Below are 10764 nucleotides of genomic sequence, written 5' to 3' on the forward strand. Positions count from 1 at the left end.
CCAGGTGAGGCATCACTTCACCTGTGAGCCGACTGGGATGATATACTGCGTCCGGTGCTCCCGATGTGGCCTTTTATATATTGGTGAGACCCGACTCAGACTGGGAGACCGCTTTGCTGAACATCTACGCTCTGTCCGCCAGAGAAAGCAGGATCTCCCAGTGGCCACACATTTTAATTCCACATCCCATTCCCATTCTGACATGTCTATCCACGGCCTCCTCTACTGTAAAGATGAAGCCACACTCAGGTTGGAGGAACAACACCTTATATTCCGTATGGGTAGCCTCCAACGTGATGGCATGAACATTGACTTCTCTAACTTCCGCTAGGCCCCACCTCCCCCTCGTACCCCATCTGTTACTCATTTTTATGCACACATTCTTTCTCTCACTCTCCTTTTTCTCCCTCTGTCCCTCTGAATATACCTCTTGCCCATCCTCTGGGTCACCCCCCCTTGTCTTTCTTCCCAGACCTCCTGTCCCATGATCCTCTCGTATCCCCTTTTGCCTATCACCTGTCCAGCTCTCGGCTCTATCCCTCCCCCTCCTGTCTTCTCCTATCATTTTGCATCTCCCCCTCCTCCTCCAGCTTTCAAATCCCTTACTCACTCTTCCTTCAGTTAGTCCTGACGAAGGGTCTCGGCCTGAAACGTCGACTGCGCCTCTTCCTATAGATGCTGCTTGGCCTGCTGCGTTCACCAGCAACTTTGATGTATGTAATTTACAATCTTATCTCGATCCATCTTCACACCACTTACCGCAACAACAAGTACAACTTTCCCGAAAAAGTCCAAATCCAGTACGGTAGCCCCACTTGTAACGTTCCGTTATATTGGCTCGTGTATGTCTAGGGGAAATCCCGCCCAGCACCTGCATCAACACTCCCCTCAGGGTCAGTCGCCGCCCGAATCAATCACAAACATCAATCATCAGCCAGCACACCCAGTAAATTTTAACAAATACACTTTATAGATATTACTAATTCTATGACATTAATATGCATTTGATACAGAGAGGAAAGTAATGGGAAAAAAAGACGCCAACACTTATCAAAGTCCAAGTTCTTCGCGCGCTACCGTTGGAGCTCAATTCGACGTCAGACGACCACCCGAATTCCGTCGACTCACGGCTCGGGACCACCCTGAGTGATCGACCGGAGCCTCTCCGCACGTCCGCCGTCCTCCTCGTCTCTCCTCCGACTCCCCGCCAAAACCCAGTCCACAGTCATATCATACAGCATGGCATCCGAAAACAAAACGATACATAACTACTTATTGGCTAATAGAACTTTGTTATCATCATCTTAAAGTAAAACAAACTGTTAGCGCAAACTCTCTGCAGTGTAAAACACGCCATTTTAAATGTAACAAAAGAAAGACCCTGTACAGTATGTTTCGGTGAAATTGTGACACAAAGTTAATCATAACTCTCTCCTCTCTTACCTTAACCCCTGGTTCTTGATTCACCAGAGCTGGGAAAAAGACTGAGTACATTCACCCTATCTGTACCCACCATGACATTTTACACCTCTATAAGATCACCCTGAGTCCCTTAGTCTCCAATGAATAAAGCCCTCAGCTGACCAAAACTCAAGATCTAAGCTTATATTTACATCTGTCTTCACGGTGATTCAGCACTCTTGGTTGAACTCTGATGTTTTGTACTCACTGTATTTATTGCTGGAATTATTGAGAAAGCAATTTCATTGTTTCCGTCACATAAACCAGAATGCAAATTGTACAGAGTGAACCTCAACCACTTTCCCTTCACTGATATCAGTGGTGTACTAGATCAGATAGTGCCAGCTTAACATTATTAAAGAAAAAAGATTTCCTTTATTTCTCACAAATATATCAAAAATACAGTTTTTGTATCATTTCTATGTCAATAACTAACACACTGTGAGGATGAACTTCCTTACCACTGATTCAAACTGCAAGTTACCCTTTATGGAATCCTTCATGAGGAGCAGGATTCCCCTTGCAACTCTGATTTCTGTATATTCTCCCCATTTAGAAATTCCTTGAACAGTACAAAGCAGGGCACTAGAAGAAACTGGTACATCCTTATTGAGGCCTTCCTTCAACTCATTTGAACCTGTTTGCCAGGACATGTTCCAAACAAACAACAGTTCAGAACTCCCTCTGGGGTATCACTATTGCGTAGTCAATAGTGCAATCACTTTCCAATGCCAGCGATCACACTGGGGCTCAATTCCCACCCGTGCCTGTAAGGACTTTGTATGACTGCATAGAAATCCTCTGGGCGCTCCGGTTTCCTCCCACATTCCAAAGATGTATAGGTTCCAGTTGGTGAATTTTCGGAATACTACGTTGTTACCAGAACTTTGGGCCAACTGCCAGTTCCTGAGGGTCGACTCCCTGCCCCTTTCCTCAGACCCTGGCTCCATATTCCCGCCTGTAAATTGTGGCATCCAGGCTCCAGATCCAGGTCCTCTGCCTCCATCGGGCTCCTCAGGATCAGTCTCCCCTCACCCACATGCAGGTTCCCTACTTCCTGATCTGATTCCCTCTCCCCTGGATCCAGGCTTCCAGCCTCCTGATTCTCACGTTTGGTTCTCCAGTCTCCCGGCTTCGCTCCCTCAGCTTGGGGCTCCGCTCCCCGACCTTCCGACCGGGCCGTGCCGCCCCAGCTTGGGGCTCCCCGGTCGCTTCCTCTCCCCCACGGGCACAATTCCCTCAATTCCTGACCTCTTGGCCACCGATTCCCTTCTCCCGCTCAGACCCCGGCTCGGCGACCCTTCCTATCGAACACCCGGCGGGCCTAAGAGCCGAAGACGAAGGCGGCCCCGCCGGCCGACAGTCGCAGCCCCCAGCGCGGTGAGTGTGCGGACTGGCATGGGTCGGACGCGGGGCCAATGTGTGGGGACGGTCAGCTTCGATCTTGCAGTTATCAGACTATTGAACGGAGTGTGGCGGACCGACACGGAGGTTGAGAGAGTGTGGGGGGAGGATTGGGCCGGGAGAGCGGCTGACGGGGAGCGGAGACAACCCGAGAGTGTTGGCGCCACAGTGACGGGGCTGGCGGTTCGCAGCACCGGGAATGTGACTGAGGGGAGCCGATGGCGGGGAATTCAAATGGGAAAAAAGTGATGGTCTGGGATGGATTTTGGCAAGGAGTGAAAGGAAAATGAGACGAGGAAGGGCGGGTTCGGATCAGAAAGGTCACCCAGTGCAGGGCATTAGGACTGGGCTAACTGATCATGTCGACTTAAAGTAATGATTATTTTCATTTCTAATTGTGATAAACAGCTTCATCGGGTTCGTGAACGTGAATATGGGAATTGTGAAGCTGGTGCTGAGGGAAGATTCTGCAACTGTCGGGATGTTCATAGTGCAAATTATTTAGTTTGCCCTATTTTACAAAAGGTTTGGGAAATTCAGAGGTGAAGGTAGCGAATAATATTTATTATGTTGACGCTGTGAGAAGATTTGATTCCTGTACATCTGTTGGACATCGAGTTAAAACATACACCTGCAAGGATTTGGATGGAGGAAGAGCATGGAGTGAGGCTATGTAGGCAGGGAGTCTGGGAGGTGAGGCATCTAGTGAGGTATTCATTTTTAAAAATATATATTTTCTTGTGTTTCTATGTGCCGTGGTTCATTGAACTGCACCAGTGTGAGAGAAATCTGATAAACTTAGAATCGTGGCGGATGCAGCATTAAAATATTTGCGATTAGTGGAATTACTGCAGAACAGGGACATGAAGTACTTTGGGGAGAAGATTTGGGAATGACAGTAGAGGGAATGGCCTGGTGGTTGAGGGTGATTGTATATGGGGTGCTACAGACTGATCTTTACAGTTCTTCATTGGAATGCAAAAAGTCTGTTAGCCAGTGGACTGGAATTTAAAGCATATGTGTCACATTTTGGTGTTCCCTTAAGTGATATTTCTATACAAGAAACTTGATTGCAATCTTATTATTCTTTAGAATTTGACTGTGCAATTCAATTGATCAGGAGCACTGACTCTAATCTGTTTAATTTTTTTGTGAAGGCCCTGAGTTCAGTTGCTGATATCTTTTACAGATGCCAGACAGAAAGCTTTATGTCCTCCCTGACTTGGTTTGTTAATTTATTTATGATTACTAGATCTCATTACTTACTTGTAAGTTCACAGCTGTTGTTGATTACTTATTATCACATTGTTAAGCGATTAGGTTTCATTCATCAGTCCAGCTATTTTATATCATTTGTACATTCCATTTAGCCGCTATTAGTTAGAAGCACTCTGTCAGAAGTCGAAGGAATCTTAATCAGTATTTGAATCTACCTTTCATGAGAACGCCAAGATGTACTGCCTTTACTCAGCTCTTTGTGTACTGTAACACATTGGTGAACAGTAAAACCATCTTCAAACTACAACTGTGCCGGGATTGGAGTTTACCTATCTGTCCAGCTTAAGAAAACGGGGATACCAGTGAACGAAGGCAGAATGGGATTGTCGGTAATATACAGGCAACTGAGCCAATTATTGGGTAGATCTGGGGTTCCTAATGTGCAGGATATTCTGGGACCTGAGGCAGGGACGGTTAAATCGTACAGGACCCTGGTGAACTTTTTAATGAAAAGGGGCTTGTGAGAGAGGATCTGATCCCCATCATGGCTCCCTTCATACTCCATTACAGTAGGTGGTGGAAATGCACCTTCCTGATAGGTGCAAGCCACCATTCGCACAAAAGAAGAATAGTCATTTGAACCATCCCACAGTACAACCAGATGGACTCATCACTTCACAATCTCCCTCATTATGATCTTGCCCGTGACTACAAGAAAATGCAGAGGATTATGGATACTACTGAACACATCACAGAAATCAATCTCCCTCCATGAACTCTTTCTACACTTCTCACTGCCTCAGTAAAGCAGCCAGCATAATCAACAACACCTCCACATTCTTTCTTGTAGCCTCCCCCATCCAACAGAGTATACAAAAGCCCAAAAGCACCTTCCACCATGCTGAAGGACAGCTTGTACTCCATCTGTCCTTGACAATAGGACAGATACAGTGGGGACAATGAAGAAACTGTACAAATGACCACAAACTGCAAATACAAAAATAAGATAAAATAATTATATAATTACATATAATAAATAAGCAATAAATATCAAGAATATGAGGGCTATATGGGGGGAAGATTTAGATGGATCTTAGAGCCATTTAAAATGTTGTCATTACAACATGGGTTGAATGGTCTATACTGTGCTGTAATATTCTATATTCTATTGATGGATTCTTGACCTCATAATTTACCTTATTATGATTTTGCATCTTATTGTTTAACTGCACTGCACTGCGCTATCTCTGTAGTTGTTCAACTTGCTCATTCTAAACTCGTAAAAGATCAATAATTTCCGACATACCGAGATAGTTTTTGCCACACATTGTGGGACCGGTTACTTGAAAGAAACAGAATTCGGAGAATTCATTCATCAAAGAAAGGAATTTTTGATGCACATCCAGGAGGTAAAAGAGCTTCCTCCGTTCTTGAATTGTCAGAGAGATCATCTGATTCTGCTTCAGCACACCATTTAAAGGGAGTATATGAGTGAGAACAAAACTGTATTTTACTTTGTTGTGGATCACTACTGAGAAAGTACGAGTTGCAACTCTAATGGGCTAAGAGATGAGCCTTCATGGCGGGGTGGGGGGGTTGTTGTTCAAGAGCCATGAGGAAATGATAAATCTATATAAAACTTTACTTAGGCCTTACTTGGTGTACTGTGTTCAGATCTGGTCACCTCACTACCGTCAGGATGTTGATACTATAGAGAGAGTGCAGAGGAGATTTACAAGGATGTTGCCTGGATTGGAGAGCATGCCTTAGGAGAATAGGTTGAGTGAACTTGGCCTTTTCGCCTTGGAGCTACAGATGACAAGAAGTGACCTGATAGAGGTGTATAAGATGATAAGATGCATTGATCATGTGAAAAGGCAGAAGCTTTTTCCCAGGGCTGAAATGGCTAACACGAGGAGGCATAGTTTGAAGGTGCTTAAAAGTAGGTACAAGGGGGATGTCAGAGGTAAGTTTTTTATAAAGAGAGTGTTGGGTGGGTGGAATGCACTGCCGGTGACAGTGGTAGAGGCAGATACAAAAGGGTCTTTGAAGATACTCTTAGGTAGGTACATGGAGCTTAGAAAAGTAGAGGGCACTTAGGACAATTTCAGGCAGTAGGGTACAAGTTGGGCACAAATTGTTCACTGAAGACCTGTAATGTGCTGTCGATTTCTATGATTCTGTGAAGTGACAGCTGCTTGGTGGTCCAAGTATTCCACTGTTCTTGTGGTAACAGGGCAACCTACATGACTACTAGAAGCTCTCGATCTCATAGTCGCTGATATATGCATAATCTCAGAAGTTTAGTTGATTGTTGTGTAAAACTAACCCAAGTTGTTCAGTCTGTTTCTCAACAGGTTTCTGCTGTTTGAAGTGGTCTCTCGGAAGGAGGACACACCTTGATTCCTGGTGACTGGATCCTGGTCAAAAAAAAAGGAACCACTTGGAGCTCGGTGGAAGGTCCTGAGCAAGTACTGTTAATTACCAATTCAGCAGTCAAGGTAGAGGGTGAAAGTAGGTGGATAAACACCAGCCACTGCAAGTGAGATAAAGTGACTCCAGATTAAGACACGTGCTGTGGGAAGACTTTAAGCACAAGTAATTTGTGAACTGTAAATGTGCAAAACCCAAAAATCACTCTTAACAAGTTCAAACTTGTGTAAGTATTCCTAATGTATCCAATCATGACATAATAGTATAAATGCTTTTAAGAACTCCTATTCCTTTTGTTACTGTACGATCACAGTAGTTTTTAATTACTCTGTAACATAGAAACTTCTAAGATTTTCTGTCTGAATTTTCAGATACAGTGATTGTAACGTACTACCTCATTGAATCAAAGGGAAGACTGTTGGAATCAGTTTTATAAGATATCAGTTGAATTAATGCAAGACTAAGTGTTAATTGTAGTTTTTTATGGACATAATTTGTATCTTCAGGAAACTTGTGTATTTTTCACAATATCTGGTATTCATCCCCACTTACTGGCAGAAGACGATATAGCACTTACACAATACCTTTTCATTTTGCAATTGGCCAAGTGTTGGGCTCATTACCCATGCATCTGTCATTGTGCAACCACTGATTAGATGGTACTTGTTTAAGAAATTTCCATTAACTCAAGTTTTGTGGTAATAGATTTTTCAAAGGCGCCATCTTTTCATGGAATCTATTGTATCTCTTTAATCTCTGCTTGCTTCTCGGCTCCTCATCTACTTTCAAATTCTCTATATCTTGGTTTAAACTTTAAAGTAAACGATTGTGAAGAATCAATGTTTCTTGCTCATCCTGAACTAAAAGAAGCCAAGGATTGAAAGTTACCGAGATCCGACACATGACATCGTTTCTTTCCATCCGGGCTACCCGTTTTCCACTTCAAGGAACTGAGTACCTGCATCCCTAGTTCTTTCTATTCTACAGCATTTCTCAAGAGCTCAATCATCTACTGTGGATGTCCTGCTCCAGGTTGTCTTTAACAAAATTGGACATTGAATTTAACTTTATTTCATGTAAACTTTACTTGTCACTCCTTGGCCTGTAAAGTCCAATTGATCAAGATCCCATCGTAATCTCAGATAACCTTCACTGTCCAGTGTATCACCAATTTCAGTATCATCTGCAAACTTACTATCATCTGGATTCTCTTCCAAAGTAATGAATGAAAGAGGGCACAGCACTGACCCCTGTGGTACACTACTTGTTACTAGCCTCCCCTCTGAAAAACAATCCTCTGCCACCCCTAGTCTCCTACTTCAAGCCAACTTTACACACTAATTGACAACATAGAACAGAAGAGCAGAGTACATGCCCTGACTCTTGTGTTGTGCCAACCTTTCAATCTGGTCCAAGATGTTACCAATATGCCAGTAATTGTATAGAAAAATAAGGTCGTTTTAAATTACTTGGAGTTCTTAGGAGGTGAAGTCCTGTTTTAGCTGACAAAGCTGAAAGTTAATAGATCTCCAGGGCCTAACAACATATATGCAAGGGTACTTAAAGAGATCTGTGATTATATATACAAAGCAATAACATGTATTTTTCAAAAGTCATTTAAGACTGGTGAATCCCTAAGGACTGGAAATGGGCTAATGTTGCCCTGGTATACAAGAAGGATCTGGAAAAGCAGCTGATGAGAACATGAATGTTAGCCAAAAGTCAGCATGGGTTCAGAAAGGGAAAATCATGGTTTAGTAATATGCTGGAGTTCGATAAAGAGGCAACTAAAATTTATGATAACAATAGAATGGTTAATATTATTTACTTTCAGAAGGCTTTTGACAAGGTACCCACAAGAGGTTAATAATCAAAAGTCAGGTGTGCAAATGGGTGCAGAATTAGCTCAAAACAGAAAACACTGAGTTATGGTGAGAGAATAACTTTCACACCTGTAAGATATCAAAATGGGGTTCAACAGGGATTGGTCTTGGGAACACTGCTGATTTTAGTTTACACCAATGACCTAGCCTTGTAAAAAAGCAGTCATATGCTATGGAAATAGTAAAATGCCGCCCAATGTACCAGAAGGTGTGAAAAGGAACAACACCACCTATATCAAGTCTAATCTCATTCACCCTTCCTCAAAGACAAAAGCCCAAACTCACTCAATTTTTCATCATTTGACATGCTCTCTAATCCAGGCAGCATCCTTGAAAATCTGCTCTGCACCCTCTCTAGTCCTTCCATGTGCTTCCTATAATGAAGCGACTAGAACTGAAGACAATAATCTAAAGTGTTGTCTAACAAGAGTTTTATAGAGCTGCAACATCATGTCCTTAGAATTCAGTCCCTTGACTAATGAAGACCAACAGACTCTCCTCCCTCTCCGCACCAATCCCATCCTTACCATCACACCCGCAGACAAATTAGGTGCTGTGGGAAACTGATCTCTCCTTTGCTGAGGCAAGGCGGCAGCTCCCTGACACCTCCTTATACCTACTCCTTGAAGACGACCTCACTGCAGACTATCAGAAAACTGCTATACAATCACTGACCTCACCCACTGCCACCAAACTCATAATTCTCAGACCCCGCATTGCTCACTTCTACTTCCCACAGAAAATCCACAAACCAGACTTTCTGGGAATGTCTGTCTCCACCTGCTCCTATCCCACGGAACTCCTGTCCTAATAGCTGTTCTATCCACCTTGGTTCAGCCCCTTCCCACCAACTTCCACAACACTTCCTATATTCTCAATCTTCTTGGTATTTTTCCTGGCCATAAGTACCTCATTTTCACCATGGATGTCCATTCCCAGTATACTTCCAACCCCATCAAGAAGGGCTTAAGAAGAGCCAATCAGTTCCTCTCCACCACCACCCTCCTCCATCTGGGAGAACTGGTCCTGACCTTCAACAGTGTTTCCTTTGTCTCCTCCTATTTCTCCAGACATGAAGGATAGCCATGGGCAGCCGCATTGCTCCCAGCTATGTCTGCCTCTTGATTGGTTATGTAGAGCAGTCCATATTCCAACCCTTCCCCAGTAACGCTCCCCAACTCTTCCTCCGGCACATCAATGGTTGCATTGGTGCAGCGTCAAATGCCCATGCTGACCTGCCAATTTAATCAACTTTGCCTCTAACTTCCACCCTGTCTTTCAATTCGCTTGCTCCATTTGGGAGTTCTCCATCCCCGTTCTCGATCTCTCTTTCTCCATTTCTGGAGACCACCTGTTGATCAACTTCTTTTATAAACCTACAGATTCCCGCAGTTATCTTAACTAAACCTCTACCCATCCTGTCTCCTGTAAAAATGCAATTCCTTATTAGATCCACAAACCTGCCTGTCTAGGTAGACCCATTGTCTCAGCTTGCTCCTTTCCCACTGAACTACATACTTCGCCGCTGTTTTACCCCCCTTGTTCAATCTCTTCCTCCCTATGTTCATGACACTTCTCACGCTCTGAAATTTTTCGATGATTTTAAGTTCCCTGGCCCCCACCGCTTTTTTTCACCATGGATGTTCAGTCCCTATATACTTCCATCCCCCAGCAGGAAAGCCTCAAAGCTCCTTGCTTCTTTTTGGATTCCAGACCTAACCAGTTCCCCTCCACCACCACTCTCCTCCGTCTAGCGGAATTAGTCCTTACTATTAATAATTTCTCCTTTGGCTCCTCTCACCTCCTCCAAACTAAAGGTGTAGACATGGGCACCCGTGTAGGTCCTAGCTATGCCTGCCTTTTTGTTGGCTTTGTGGAACAATCCATGTTCCAAGTCTATACTGGTATCTGTCGCCAACTTTTCCTTCGCTACATCGACGACTGCATTGGTGCTGCTTCCTGCACGCATGCTGAGCTTGTTGACTTTATTAACTTTGCCTCCAACTTTCACCCTGCCCTCAAGTTTACCTGGTCCATTTCCGACACCTCCCTCCCCTTTCTAGATCTTTCTGTCTCTATCTCTGCAGACAGCTTACCTACTGATGTCTACTATAAGCCAACGGACTCTCAGAGCTACCTGGACTATTCCTCTTCTCACCCTGTCTCTTGCAAAAATGCCACCCCCTTCTCACAATTCCTCCGTCTCCATCGCATCTCCTCTCAGGATGAGGCTTTTCATTCCAGGACGAAGGAGATGTCCTCCTTTTTTAAAGAAAGGGGCTTCCCTTCCTCCAGCATCAATTCTGCTCTCAAACGCATCTCTCCCATTTCACGCACATCTGCTCTCACCCCATCCTCCCGCCAC

This window comes from Mobula hypostoma, assembly GCF_963921235.1.
Source record: "Mobula hypostoma chromosome 13 unlocalized genomic scaffold, sMobHyp1.1 SUPER_13_unloc_2, whole genome shotgun sequence".
Classification (NCBI taxonomy): Eukaryota; Metazoa; Chordata; class Chondrichthyes; order Myliobatiformes; family Myliobatidae; genus Mobula; species Mobula hypostoma.